Source organism: Pan troglodytes, chromosome 4 (genome assembly GCF_028858775.2).
Source record: "Pan troglodytes isolate AG18354 chromosome 4, NHGRI_mPanTro3-v2.0_pri, whole genome shotgun sequence".
Taxonomy (NCBI): domain Eukaryota; kingdom Metazoa; phylum Chordata; class Mammalia; order Primates; family Hominidae; genus Pan; species Pan troglodytes.
Genome location: NC_072402.2, coordinates 14280641 through 14292372, shown reverse-complemented (window position 1 = coordinate 14292372; position 11732 = coordinate 14280641). Strand labels below are relative to the sequence as shown.

At 37.7% G+C, this 11732-nt stretch overlaps 1 pseudogene; it reads left to right on the top strand.

The window, feature by feature from the left end:
• The first annotated feature begins 321 nt into the window (after window positions 1–321).
• LOC471790 (large ribosomal subunit protein eL29-like) lies at window positions 322–9617 on the top strand (annotated as a pseudogene).
• Window positions 9618–11732: the final 2115 nt, after the last annotated feature.

Below are 11732 nucleotides of genomic sequence, written 5' to 3'. Positions count from 1 at the left end.
TTCTACCAGTTCTCTCCTCATTCATTCTTTCTCCCCTGATTAAATCCTCCTTGGCCTGGGTCCATGTCATGGGGACCATGTACAAGTGACCCTTGGGAGGATGCCTCCCATAGGACAAGTTGTGTAGTTGGAAATTTCTATATAATATACACGATGTGCATTTATTGAAAATATGTCAAGTCCTAGTGTGATGGCTAATGTTATGTGTCAGCTAGACTGGATTAAGAGATGCACAGAAAACTAGTAAAGCATGGTTTCTGGGTGTGTTCTTGCGGGTGTTTCTGGGAAAGCAGAGCATTTGCAGGGGTAGACTGATCAACGATGACCTTCACCAGTGTATGTGGACACCATCCAATTTGTTGAGGGCTGAATAAAACACAAAGGCAATGAAATGACAAATTAACTTTCTCTTTTTGAGCAGGAATATCCATCTTCTCTTGTACTTGGGTATCAGTTGTCCTGGTTCTCGAACTTTGAGACTTGGACTGAGACTTACACCACTGGCTCCTCTGTTTCTCAGGTCTTTGGACTTGGACGACCCACAACATTGGCTTTTCTGGGCCTTCAGCAGCTTGCAGACAGCAGAGTGAGGCTTCTTAGCTTCCATAGTCATGTGATCCAATCCTTCATACTAAATCTCTTGCTATATGTTTCCTAGTGGTTCTGTTTCTCTGGAGAACCCTAATATACTCAGGTCCATACAAAAACCTTATGTATTTGTCTGCTCTCATGGTGCTGATAAAGACGTACCCGAGACTGAGTAATTTTAAAGAAAAAGAGGTTCAATGGACTCAAAGTTCCATGTCACCAGGGAGGCCTCAATCATGGTAGAAGGCAAAGGAGGAGCAAAGGCACATCTTACATGGCGTCTGGCAAGAGAGTGTGTGCAGGGTGACTCCCATTTATAAAATCATCAGATCTCATGAGACTTATTCACTGCCATGAGAACAGTATGGAAGTAACTGCCCCTCTGATTCAATTATCTCTACCTGGACTCACCCTTGACATGTGGGGATTATTACGATTCAAGGTGACATTTGAGTGGGGACACAGAGCCAAACCATACCACCTTACATGCATTATTTAATGTGATATTCAAAACAACTTTATGGTATAGATTTTTAAAAAATATTTAACTTTCTTCTAGAACTGAGGCTTGTAGAGGCCAAGCAGGTGTGCCAAGTGAACACACCAGGTACGTGGTGAAATTGGGATTTGAAGGTTGGCAATTGGCCTCTGCAGTGTACTCCGCTAATCTGAACATGCTTCTTAAATGCACGATTTAAATTGTCTTTTAAATCTGATGTTGTCAAATATCTGAAATGGTTATATTGTACTGGAGCATCTGAAAGCAGACTAGGAAAATCACATGAAGTGCAACACTTTATTTGGGTTATCAGTAAGTCATTCTAGCATGAAATCCAGGGACTCAAGAAAATATACTAAAATTGAACCACAACTCTCCCTGCCATAGCCAACTACTTATTTTTTAAGTCTAATTTGAAAGTTTGAAAAAATCTAATGTAACCTCTCAGAAATCTGTTGCCTTAAGTAACTTTTTAAACATCTCAATTTCTCCTTTATAAAGAAATGGCTATCATATTATTAATTTGAAATGACTGACTTGGCAAAGCATATCACAGTACCTCTCTCCAGAGAGTAGCAGAGCACAGCAACTTTGATATGTGCTAGGAAGTGCTGAGGGTTTGTTTACTGACAACAAAAATGATGTGCTAGTTATTATATATGTGAATCCCATTTGTTTTAATTTTCCTTTAAAAAAATTTTTTTTCTTGTAATTCATTGCATTAACTCCTAGTCTTCCTGGATATCACTTGTTATCCATGACTTGAATTATTCTACTGAAGGATGCTTTATCATTTTAAGAAAACCAAGTGTTAGAAAGGACCTTTCATTTCTATTTGGATTACTTATCATTCAATAATTAGCCACCCCTCCAGACAAGGAATTCAAAATGGGAGTTATGATTTGCCAAGGCATCTCACAGTTCCAGCCATTAGTGTTCACCCAGCTGAAACTACAAGACTAAAAATAATCCAATTAAGTAACAACAGTATATTTTGAATCAGTACTCAACAGATGGTAAAGCATCCCCCATTCATCATTAATTAATGTTCATTTAGCACCCATAGAGAATGACTCTGGGTTACTGTTTCCTGAAGGTAGAGATGAAACTTCTGCATTGGAAGATCGTACCATCTGGTTGCTGAAAAACCACCTTACAGGGTCTGAAATAATTTTGTAGAATAAATCATCCCTGGAAATGGGGATGTCAAGGACCTCAATAAATTTTGAGACCTTCACAGAAGAATTTTAGGGATAAAGCCTAAAATCTATGATTTTTCTTATTTAAGAAGAATTTAAAATTACAAATCTATCTCCCTCCTTTCTCTACTTAACATGCCAGCAGATATACTGAATGATTTCCCCTTCTTTTAATGTTGCCTTTATATTTTTTAAATGTTAGGATTGTTTAGTTTGTATTTTGTATCTATTCTCTCTCCCCTGAGGTCTGTATGGCACTCCCAAACGTATATGTGGGTAACATTTAAAGTTGGTAAAGTGACTCTCAAGCCTAATCAGTCTTCCTGAGAGAATATAAATTTGGTAGATAATTTGTGGAATGGTTTATCATAATTGAATTTCTGTGCCGTAATAAGAATGGAGTAGACCCATGCCTCTCTTGAGTGTCTCTCTGTTTATAATTCTCTTTGAGAGTAATGTTTTCACTGTATTCACATATCATAATTAAAAGAGCTTTTCCAGTGTTCTTAAAAATTTCCCACTGATGGAATACTCATTAAAACAGTTTGAAAAGTTAGTTTACATATTTACTTTTAATAGCATTTTTATAGTATTTATTTTTGTGGACAAAGTGCCTTCCAAATTTAGACTTATACCTTTAAATGTATCCAATTTCTTTGTTTTCTGGTTACAAGCTATAACAATTTTAATTATCTATGGCAGCTAGTTGCCCATTCAACCTCCTCTCTCCCTAAATAGGAGATGGCAATGTGTTTAGCTAAAATTTATGATTTGTAACCCCTATTATAATCAGGAATAGACAATAAAATAAAAGACCATATATTAGGTGGTGGTTTTTGAGAATTCCCTTTAAAGGGGCTTACTCAGCTGGAATGCAGGCATATGACTGGTGTTCCAGCATCCATTTTGTTACTATGAAGTAATCTTGAGAATAGAAGTCACAAGCTGATGAAAGCAGAACAGATACTTAAATGGAGCTTGGTTCATGATGGTCATACCAGTTCTGGACTGCTTTTATTTGAACTTTATGTTATATGTACAAAAAATAATCCCCTATTTTGCAGAATGCACTCTTATCTTGGATCAATTCTCTAACCTAACTGAAACATATTTTCATAGTGGAAGTGGGTTTGTATAGTGACCTACAAAATCCCTACTAGATATGATTCCATGATACCTTTCTGACACTATCTCTTGCTGGTCTCTCCTTTGTACATTCTATTCCAGCTACATGGCCTCTTTGGTATTCTTGGTATACATCAGGTATAATCCAGCCTTCAGTATTTTGTACCTGCTGTTCCCTCTACCTGGTGTACGATTGCCCCAAATGTTTACTCAGCAAATTGTTTCATGTCCTCCAGACTGTTGCACTTCTCTTTCACCCTCTCTATTGCTTCAACTTGTTATCCCCTGACATTTTATATCTCCCTTCCCCAATTTAATTTTTTCTCTTGCATGATCTAACATTGAGTATATTTTACTTTTTAATCTATTTTATTGCCTGTTTTACTTTAGAATGTAAGCTCCAAGAGACAGAGATTTTTGCCTATTTCATTTACTAGGATAGAGCCATATACTAGGACTGCACATACATATTTGTTGAATGAATGAATGTGATAAGGAATTCGTTGACCAAGGGAGATGAGGAGAAAAAAATATTAAGACTCTGACTTGGAAAGCTGGAAAGCTGGTAACACTTATTTTGTTTAAATAGCAGGAAATCATGACCAAATTTCAAATGCATAAGTGAAGAAGGAGATAATGCATATTTCCCAGATGAAAAGTATAAAGAATGAAGCAAGAAAATGCAGGAAGATGAGGGCCAATGAGCTCAACGAGAAGGGGTTGCTGTAGTCAAGGGTGGAGATATGCTTCTCTTAAGAGTAGGAATGAGAATACCTAGAGATTAAAGATAAGAGAGATTTTCATAATCTGGGGTGGAAATGGAGGAAACTCAAATCTGACAGTCTTAATCTTGTAAGAAGATCAAGATGCAGACAATCTGATGATTGTGAGGGAAGAATAGAGATGGAAGGATGGAGTGAGGGGGAAAAGTTTTGCAATATCCGCCACTGTAGGAAAGACGAATAAAGCAGAACTAAATGAAAATTGCTACTGAGTGGTAGAGAAAGGCTGAATTGAAACAGACAATGAACATTTATAGTCAAGCCAATTGTCATGGTTTTATTTCTTATAATTATTAGCAGCTCATAGGCAGAAGCAGGAAATTAGCAGGAACAGGTGGTCAGCTTTTCCCACAGTTGGTAAATAGTAAGGTAGGCATGGCAGAATGTCTGGGTGGTAGTGGTTGAGTAGACTGTTAAAATGGCATCCAAGTTGGGAAAGGTAAGTGGAGCTAGACCGAGAAGGATAGAATCTGAGCTGTGAAGACAGGACATGTCCTAAAGTCTCAGTGACTGTGGACTCTACCTCTGTCCTCAACTGAAAGTAGATTTGGACTTTCCATTATACTTCTTATACCATACCTAAAGTTTATATTCAAGGACTCAAAGTATTCTTTAACCCATTTGCCATTTGGACTGATGGATAAATGTGACCCAGTAGAAAACCTCTAGGACAAGATTTATGGTGCATACTCTCAGGTACTCATGCCGGGAAAGACATACAGCTCATCCAATAAGAATTCTAGCATGCAGCTGGAGGAGAAACACTGCTCATTTCTGCTTGGTTCTAGGTATGTGAACTTCATATTAACTCTCATTATTCCCAGCTCTCCTTTTTGTCCATGTGCTTCAGAGAAGCAAAATGAGGAGGTTGGGAACTTGGGCTCTGAAATCTGCTATCTGGGATCAAATCCTGGTTCCACCATTTTCTAGCCATGTGATCTAGAAAAACAAGGCATTTAACCTCTCTCCGATTCAATTTTCTTATTTTTGAAATGGGGGTCATGCTGGAACATACTGCATAGGATTATTTCAAGGATTGATGAGATCTGTGTAAAATATCTAGAAAGGGATCAGTGCATAAGTACACTTAATTACTTATGACAATAATGATGATGATGTTGGTATTAATGTGATAACTATAAGAATTCAATGGAGCCTGCAAAAAAAAAATATATCCATCATTCCTCTAAGGTGGGGTAAATGAGATATATGCCTTGTGAACATAGGCAGGGTAAAATTAATAATTAAGATTAGAACAGCACAAATTATCATGAGTACTACATGAATTAAATATCTGGCCTAGGGCTTCCCACAGAGCATATTTAGATAAAACAAACATAAACTTCCAAGAGACATCTAAATTGTTCAATGGCTTTCTAAAAAAAGATTCAGGTTAAAAATATTGATTCTCAATTCAAATCACTACAATTTCATTATAAGAAAATTAGCAAATAATTAAGAAAATTAAAAATATCCATAATCCCAGTGTCTACATATAGTCATGAATAGATGCAAATAACCAGGGATATCTGGAAAATTTTGCCTTTTTTTACTATATGTCATACATTTATATTTTTATGAATGTTATCCTTTAGTGCTTCATGTAGGAGTGGCTCATCTGTGTGTCTTTGGCTGATACTCTGTGATACTGGTGACTGGGCTATTTCCCTTGCAGCCTGTTCCCTCTCTTCTCTCTCCTTTTTTCATGTCTGTGCCTTACTGTACCTGTCATTACAGAAATCCAGAAATCTAGGGGGAAACTGTGGCTTTGTTAGACTTCTAGCCTGAGCTGTGGGCTCCTGTCCAACTTCACCAGGAATTCTACTCTGGGAGTGTATCAGATGGTGGCCTGCTATTAATAAAGTGACTTCCATTTCTACCCTATTACTTATCATTAACCTCAGGGGGAAAAGCCAAACAGAGCATTCTTAGCTTCCTAGAATGAAATATCATTGAATACTATAAAATTTGACCCAGGTTCCTAATATCCCATCTGTATTAACCTGTTCTCACACTACTATATATAAATACCCGAGATTGGGTAATTTATAGAGAAAAGAGGTTTAATTGGCTCCTGGTTCTGCAGGCTGTACAGGAAGCTTGATGCTGGCATCTGCTCAGCTTCTGGGGAGGCCTCAGGAAACTTACAATCATGGCAGAAGGCGAAGGAGGAGCAGACACATTACATGGCCAGAGCAGGAGTGAGACAGCAGGGCAGGGGTTGGGGGGAATAGAAGGGAGGTGCCACACACTTTTAAACAACTAGATCTTGAGAGAACTCCCTCTCTACCTGAGGACAGTACCAAAGGGATGGTGCTAAATCATTCAGGAGAACTCCATCCCCATGATCCAATTACCTCCCACCAGGCCCCACCTCCCACACTGGGGATTACAGCTTAACATGGTTTTGGGCAGGGACACACATCCAAATGATATCACCATCTAATCCCTGGCTCCACATAAACACCTTGTATGTTCAGCTGAATACGTTTTCTTTCTTTCTAACTGTAATGTACACCAAACCCTTAGCAGAGTAGCTGACACATAGTTAGTACTTAATTTGTTTTAAGTATTACTTCATCTTTTTAAATATCTTAAATACAATAAATAGTAGAATATCAATATTTATTTATATTTATCATATTTATCTAAATATAAATATCAATATTCAACTCTTGAAACAATTATGATATACCATATCCTTTCAAATAATCAGTGTGTTAGAATTTTGGGTTATTCATTTTCTTAGATGTTTGTGATTACCCAAGGATCACCCACTGATGGAGGGAAAGGACCTAGGTAAGAACCTCCCAGGAGGGGATTTAGGACAATGTACCTTTAAGATTTTTGTCAGTGTTGCCACATTGCATGGGGTGGCCTTTCGATTGCATACCATAGGCATTCCACAACTTTTCACACAAAGTTCTTTCTTACTAAACTAATGATTAACCAAGTACAAGTCACTTTGATGGATTTAACGAGGTTCTAGCAAGAGAAGAAAATAAAATATTTTTCTAAAACATTACATAAATGAAAAAAATAAAAAGCTTCTGAAATCCAAGAATGACAATTTCATGGGTATCAAATTATATATTATATATAATTATGTTAATAATAATGATAATGAAAATTGTGATACTTTACAGTAATACAGAACAATTTCTAACATTTAGATTGTCATATAATTCTATAATATTCTTGTGATTTATAAGCAAATGAGGAAAAACGATGGGAAAGGAGTAATGATAAAAGTACACATTCGAATGCCTATGTTTCTTAACTGATAGAGTAAGCCTAGGTTTAAGATTAGACAATTAGTTTTGATAATCCCAACAGTATAGTTTTTCAAATGAATTATATTCAAAAATGTTTCAGAATTTTTCAGGAAATGACAGTGCACTAAATATAATACATACCTAACCTAAAATATAGAATGACTTTAAATAACAATTTTATATTCTGAGCTTGTATGACAACATTTCAAAATAAGTTATAGTTTTTATGTGTAATTATAACTAGAACACCACAGCTATAAGGTATTGCATATTATCAAGACTATACTTTACTCATGTTGAGACACAATGTCAGTAATAATATTTTATGGTACCATGAAACATGCAAAACCCTCCTGTTTTCTGCACAATTATCTGACATGCCAAATCAGGCAACATTTTAGTGAAAATCTTGGGATAGTAAGTCATCAGTAATATTAGCCTAGAATGTTTCATTTCCCCCGGGATCATCAAATTATTAACTTACTTTTTATATCTCCTTACAAAGTATTAAGTGCTTTATATAATTTGTCCCATTTGGTCTGCAGGAGAATCCTAGGAGCTAGGCTTGGCATGTTTTATAGGACAGTGTAGCATAGTGGTTAACAGCACAGATGCTGGTGCCAAAGTGCCTGCCTTTGAACCTTTGTTTTGTCCTCAGGAGCTTTGGGACCATCTGACTGGGGGCCAGTGGTCCAAACTGGAACAGGAGGATGGCCACTTCATAGTGGTAAGGGGTGACTGAGGTGCTAGACATGAGATGCTTGGAGCCCCACCTGGTTATGATAGACACTGGAGCAGTATCAAGACACACTGCCCTTGTCTTGCAGAGGAAGAGCCCATGCTCAGAGAGATTATATACTGCTTTTTCTAAGCATTTGCATCTTTTCCTTTTTGTAAGGTTGGCTCTTTTTTTGTGAAACAAAGTGAAAGGGGCTGGTTAATGCAACAAAGAAAAAGAAAAAATATTAAGAAATTGTACTTAAGTACAATTACTTAAGTGTATTTTCAAGAATCATTTGTTTAAGAAAAGCCTTCTACCTTGTTTACTTCTGTGATAATTTGAGTTGGTTATAGCTTGAGAGGGGTGGTGACAGGCAATACAATAACAAAAAAGCCCATATTTTAAGAGCTATCAACAAAGCAAATGCATTTTCATTTTCTACTTATGATATCAAAAGACTTTCCCTAATGATAGATTATTTCTATGATGACAAAGGCATTTTAATACAACTAGAAGCATTTCCAAGATTTTATTCTTCATTTGGCAGTGGCTGGATGGTGTTGCTCATATGTACTGCCTACATATTTTTTTTTTCCAATTTTATTCAGGCATACATAGAGAGTGATGAGATTTCCCTCTTCTTTATAGGGTTAAGTTAAAACTAAACAGCAGTCCTGGCATGGTGGCTCACACCTGTAATCCCAGCACTTTGGGAGGCTGAGTCGGGCAGATCACTTGAGGTCAGGAGTTCAAGACCAGCCTGGGCAACATGGTGAAACCCCATCTCCACCAAAAAATACAAAAGTTAGCCAGGCGTTGTGGTGCACCTGTAATGCCAGCTACTTGGGAGTCTGAGGTGGGAGAATCGCTTGAACCAGACGGTGGAGGTTGTAGTGAGCCCAGATCACACCACTGCACTCCAGCCTGGACGACAGAGCAAGACCCTGTCTCAAAGGTGCAGACGTGGTGGAGACCAAGAATCACACCACACACAACCAGTCCTGAAAATGGCACAGAAACGGTATCAAGAAACCCCGATCACAAAGATATGACTCTCTTAAGAGGGTGGACCCCAAGTTCCTGAGCAACATGCACTTTGCCAAGAAGCACAAGAAGGGCCTAAAGAAGATGCAGGCCAACAATGCCAAGGCCATGAGTGCACGCCCTGAGGCTATCAAGATCCTCGTAAAGCCCAAAGAGGTTGAGCCTAAGACCCCAAAGGGTGTCAGCTGCAAGCTAGATCGACTTGCCTACATTGCCCACCCCAAGCTTGGGAAGCGTGCTCGTGCCCACATTGCCAAGGGGCTCAGGCTGTGCCAGCCAAAGGCCAAGGCCAAGGATCAAACCAAGGCCCTGGCTGCAGCTCCAGCTTCAGCTCCAGCTCAGGCTCCCAGAGGTGCCCAGGGCCCTACAAAGGCTTCAGAGTAGAGATCTCTGTCTGCCAACGTGAGGACAGAAGGACTAGTGTGACCCCCCCCGGGCTACCGTCTGCATGGGGCTGGGATTCTCCTGTGCTATTTGTACAAATAAACCTGAGGCAGGAAAAAAAAAACCAACTAAACAAACAAACCAAAAAACAACAACAAAAAACAACTAAATAGCAGATATTAGGACATTCGAACTACTGGCAGCTTTTTCTAAGCCTTTGAGGTGACTTGAATGACAGTCAGTGATAATAAGCAATAGCTTTCTTCTCTTTTCCCACAGTGCTGGGCAAAGGGTGATGGAGAACACCAAGAGAGAAGGTGTGTTTGTGTGGTGAGCTATTCAGTTTTATTTATCTTCTCAATTTCTAAATTCTATAAAGTTTGGCTCAAGTTCTTACCTATTCTCAACCTATGAGTCTCAGTCTTGGCTACATTTTTAAAGTATTTGGAGTCTTATGTACTAATTAACAGATAATACGTATACATGATGTACATATATATTTATTAGGTTGGTGCAAAGGTTATTGCAGTTTTGCCATTAAAAGTACGGCAAAAACCACAATTAATTTTGCATCAGCCTAATACACACATATACACGTATATGCCCATACACCTAGACACCTATATGCATACACAGACCCTACCCTTTGATGTTGGCTCCAATCAACATCTCTACTAACTCTCTAACCGAATTGGCTTAGCTACCACTGTCTTTCCAGGCTCTCTACTTTCTATACAGATATGTGCTTTGGTATAGCTATTCCCTCACTGGAAGCTCTTTCTCTTCCCTTTCTCTCTTCTCCATTCCTAACCCTCTGCATGGAGCCTTTGATTGCCTTTGGACTTCCCATCAGCTTTTACCTCAATTCTCATTTTGGCTTTGAATTATGTAGGGCTTTCTACTTAACTGTTCCAAGCATATCTATCTTGCCTTTTCAATTAGACTAATGACCAGGTTGGTCTAATTAAATACAAGAGAAAGATATTTCTTTTATCTTTATTTTTTTCTAATGCCCAGAACTACATATATATCTACCATAGTGCCACATGCTTAGTAATCATTACTTGAAGGAATGAACTTCATCCAGGCTATCCACATTCATAGTTTAAAGGAAACACCTGTCCATCAGAATAGTTTTAGGCTGTAATCAATCTATTAACCACAATCATTACCTACAACTCATCTATTTTTTAAACTAATTAGTTAAAATTTTAAATTGATGAATAAAAATTATATGTATTTATTATGTAAAACATGATGTTTTGAAAATGTATACTTTGTGGAGGGGCTACATTGAGCTTATCAACACATGCATTACTTCATAAACATTTTTTTTTGTGATGAGAACACCTAATACTTTTGGCAATTTTCAAGAATACACTGCATTGTTATTAATGACAATTACCATCTTGTACAATAGACCTCTTGAACTTATTCTTATCTAACTAAAATATTGTAAGCTTTGACCAATATCATTCCAACACCCTCACCTCCCTCTGAAAAATCCCCGATAATCACCATTATACTTTACTTTTATAAGTTCAACTTAAAAAAATTCCACATATAGTGGGATCATGTGGTATTTGTCTTTCTGTGCCTGGCTTATTTCACATAACATATTGTCCCCAAAGTTCATCTATATTATCACAAATGACAGGATTTCCTTCTTTTTAAAATGGAACATCACACACCGGGGCCTGTTGTGGGGTTGGGGGAGGGGGGAGGGATAGCATTAGGAGATACACCTAATGTTAAATGACGAGTTAATGGGTGCAGCACACCAACATGGCATATGTATACATATGTAACAAACCTGCACGTTGTACACATGTACCTTAAAACTTAAAGTATAATAAAAAATAAAAATAAAAAAATGAGCAACACATACAAAGCTCTGAGCAAAATAAATAAATAAATAAATAAAATAAAATGGGCATAGTTGTCTATTGTAGGTATACAACATCTTCTTGATCCATTCATCCATTGGTGCACGCTTAGGTGGGCTCCATATCTTGGTTATTGTGAATAATGCTGCAGTGAACATGGGGTTGCAGGTATCTCTTTGTCGTACTGATTTTATTTCCTTTGGATATATACCTAGTAGTGGGATTGCTG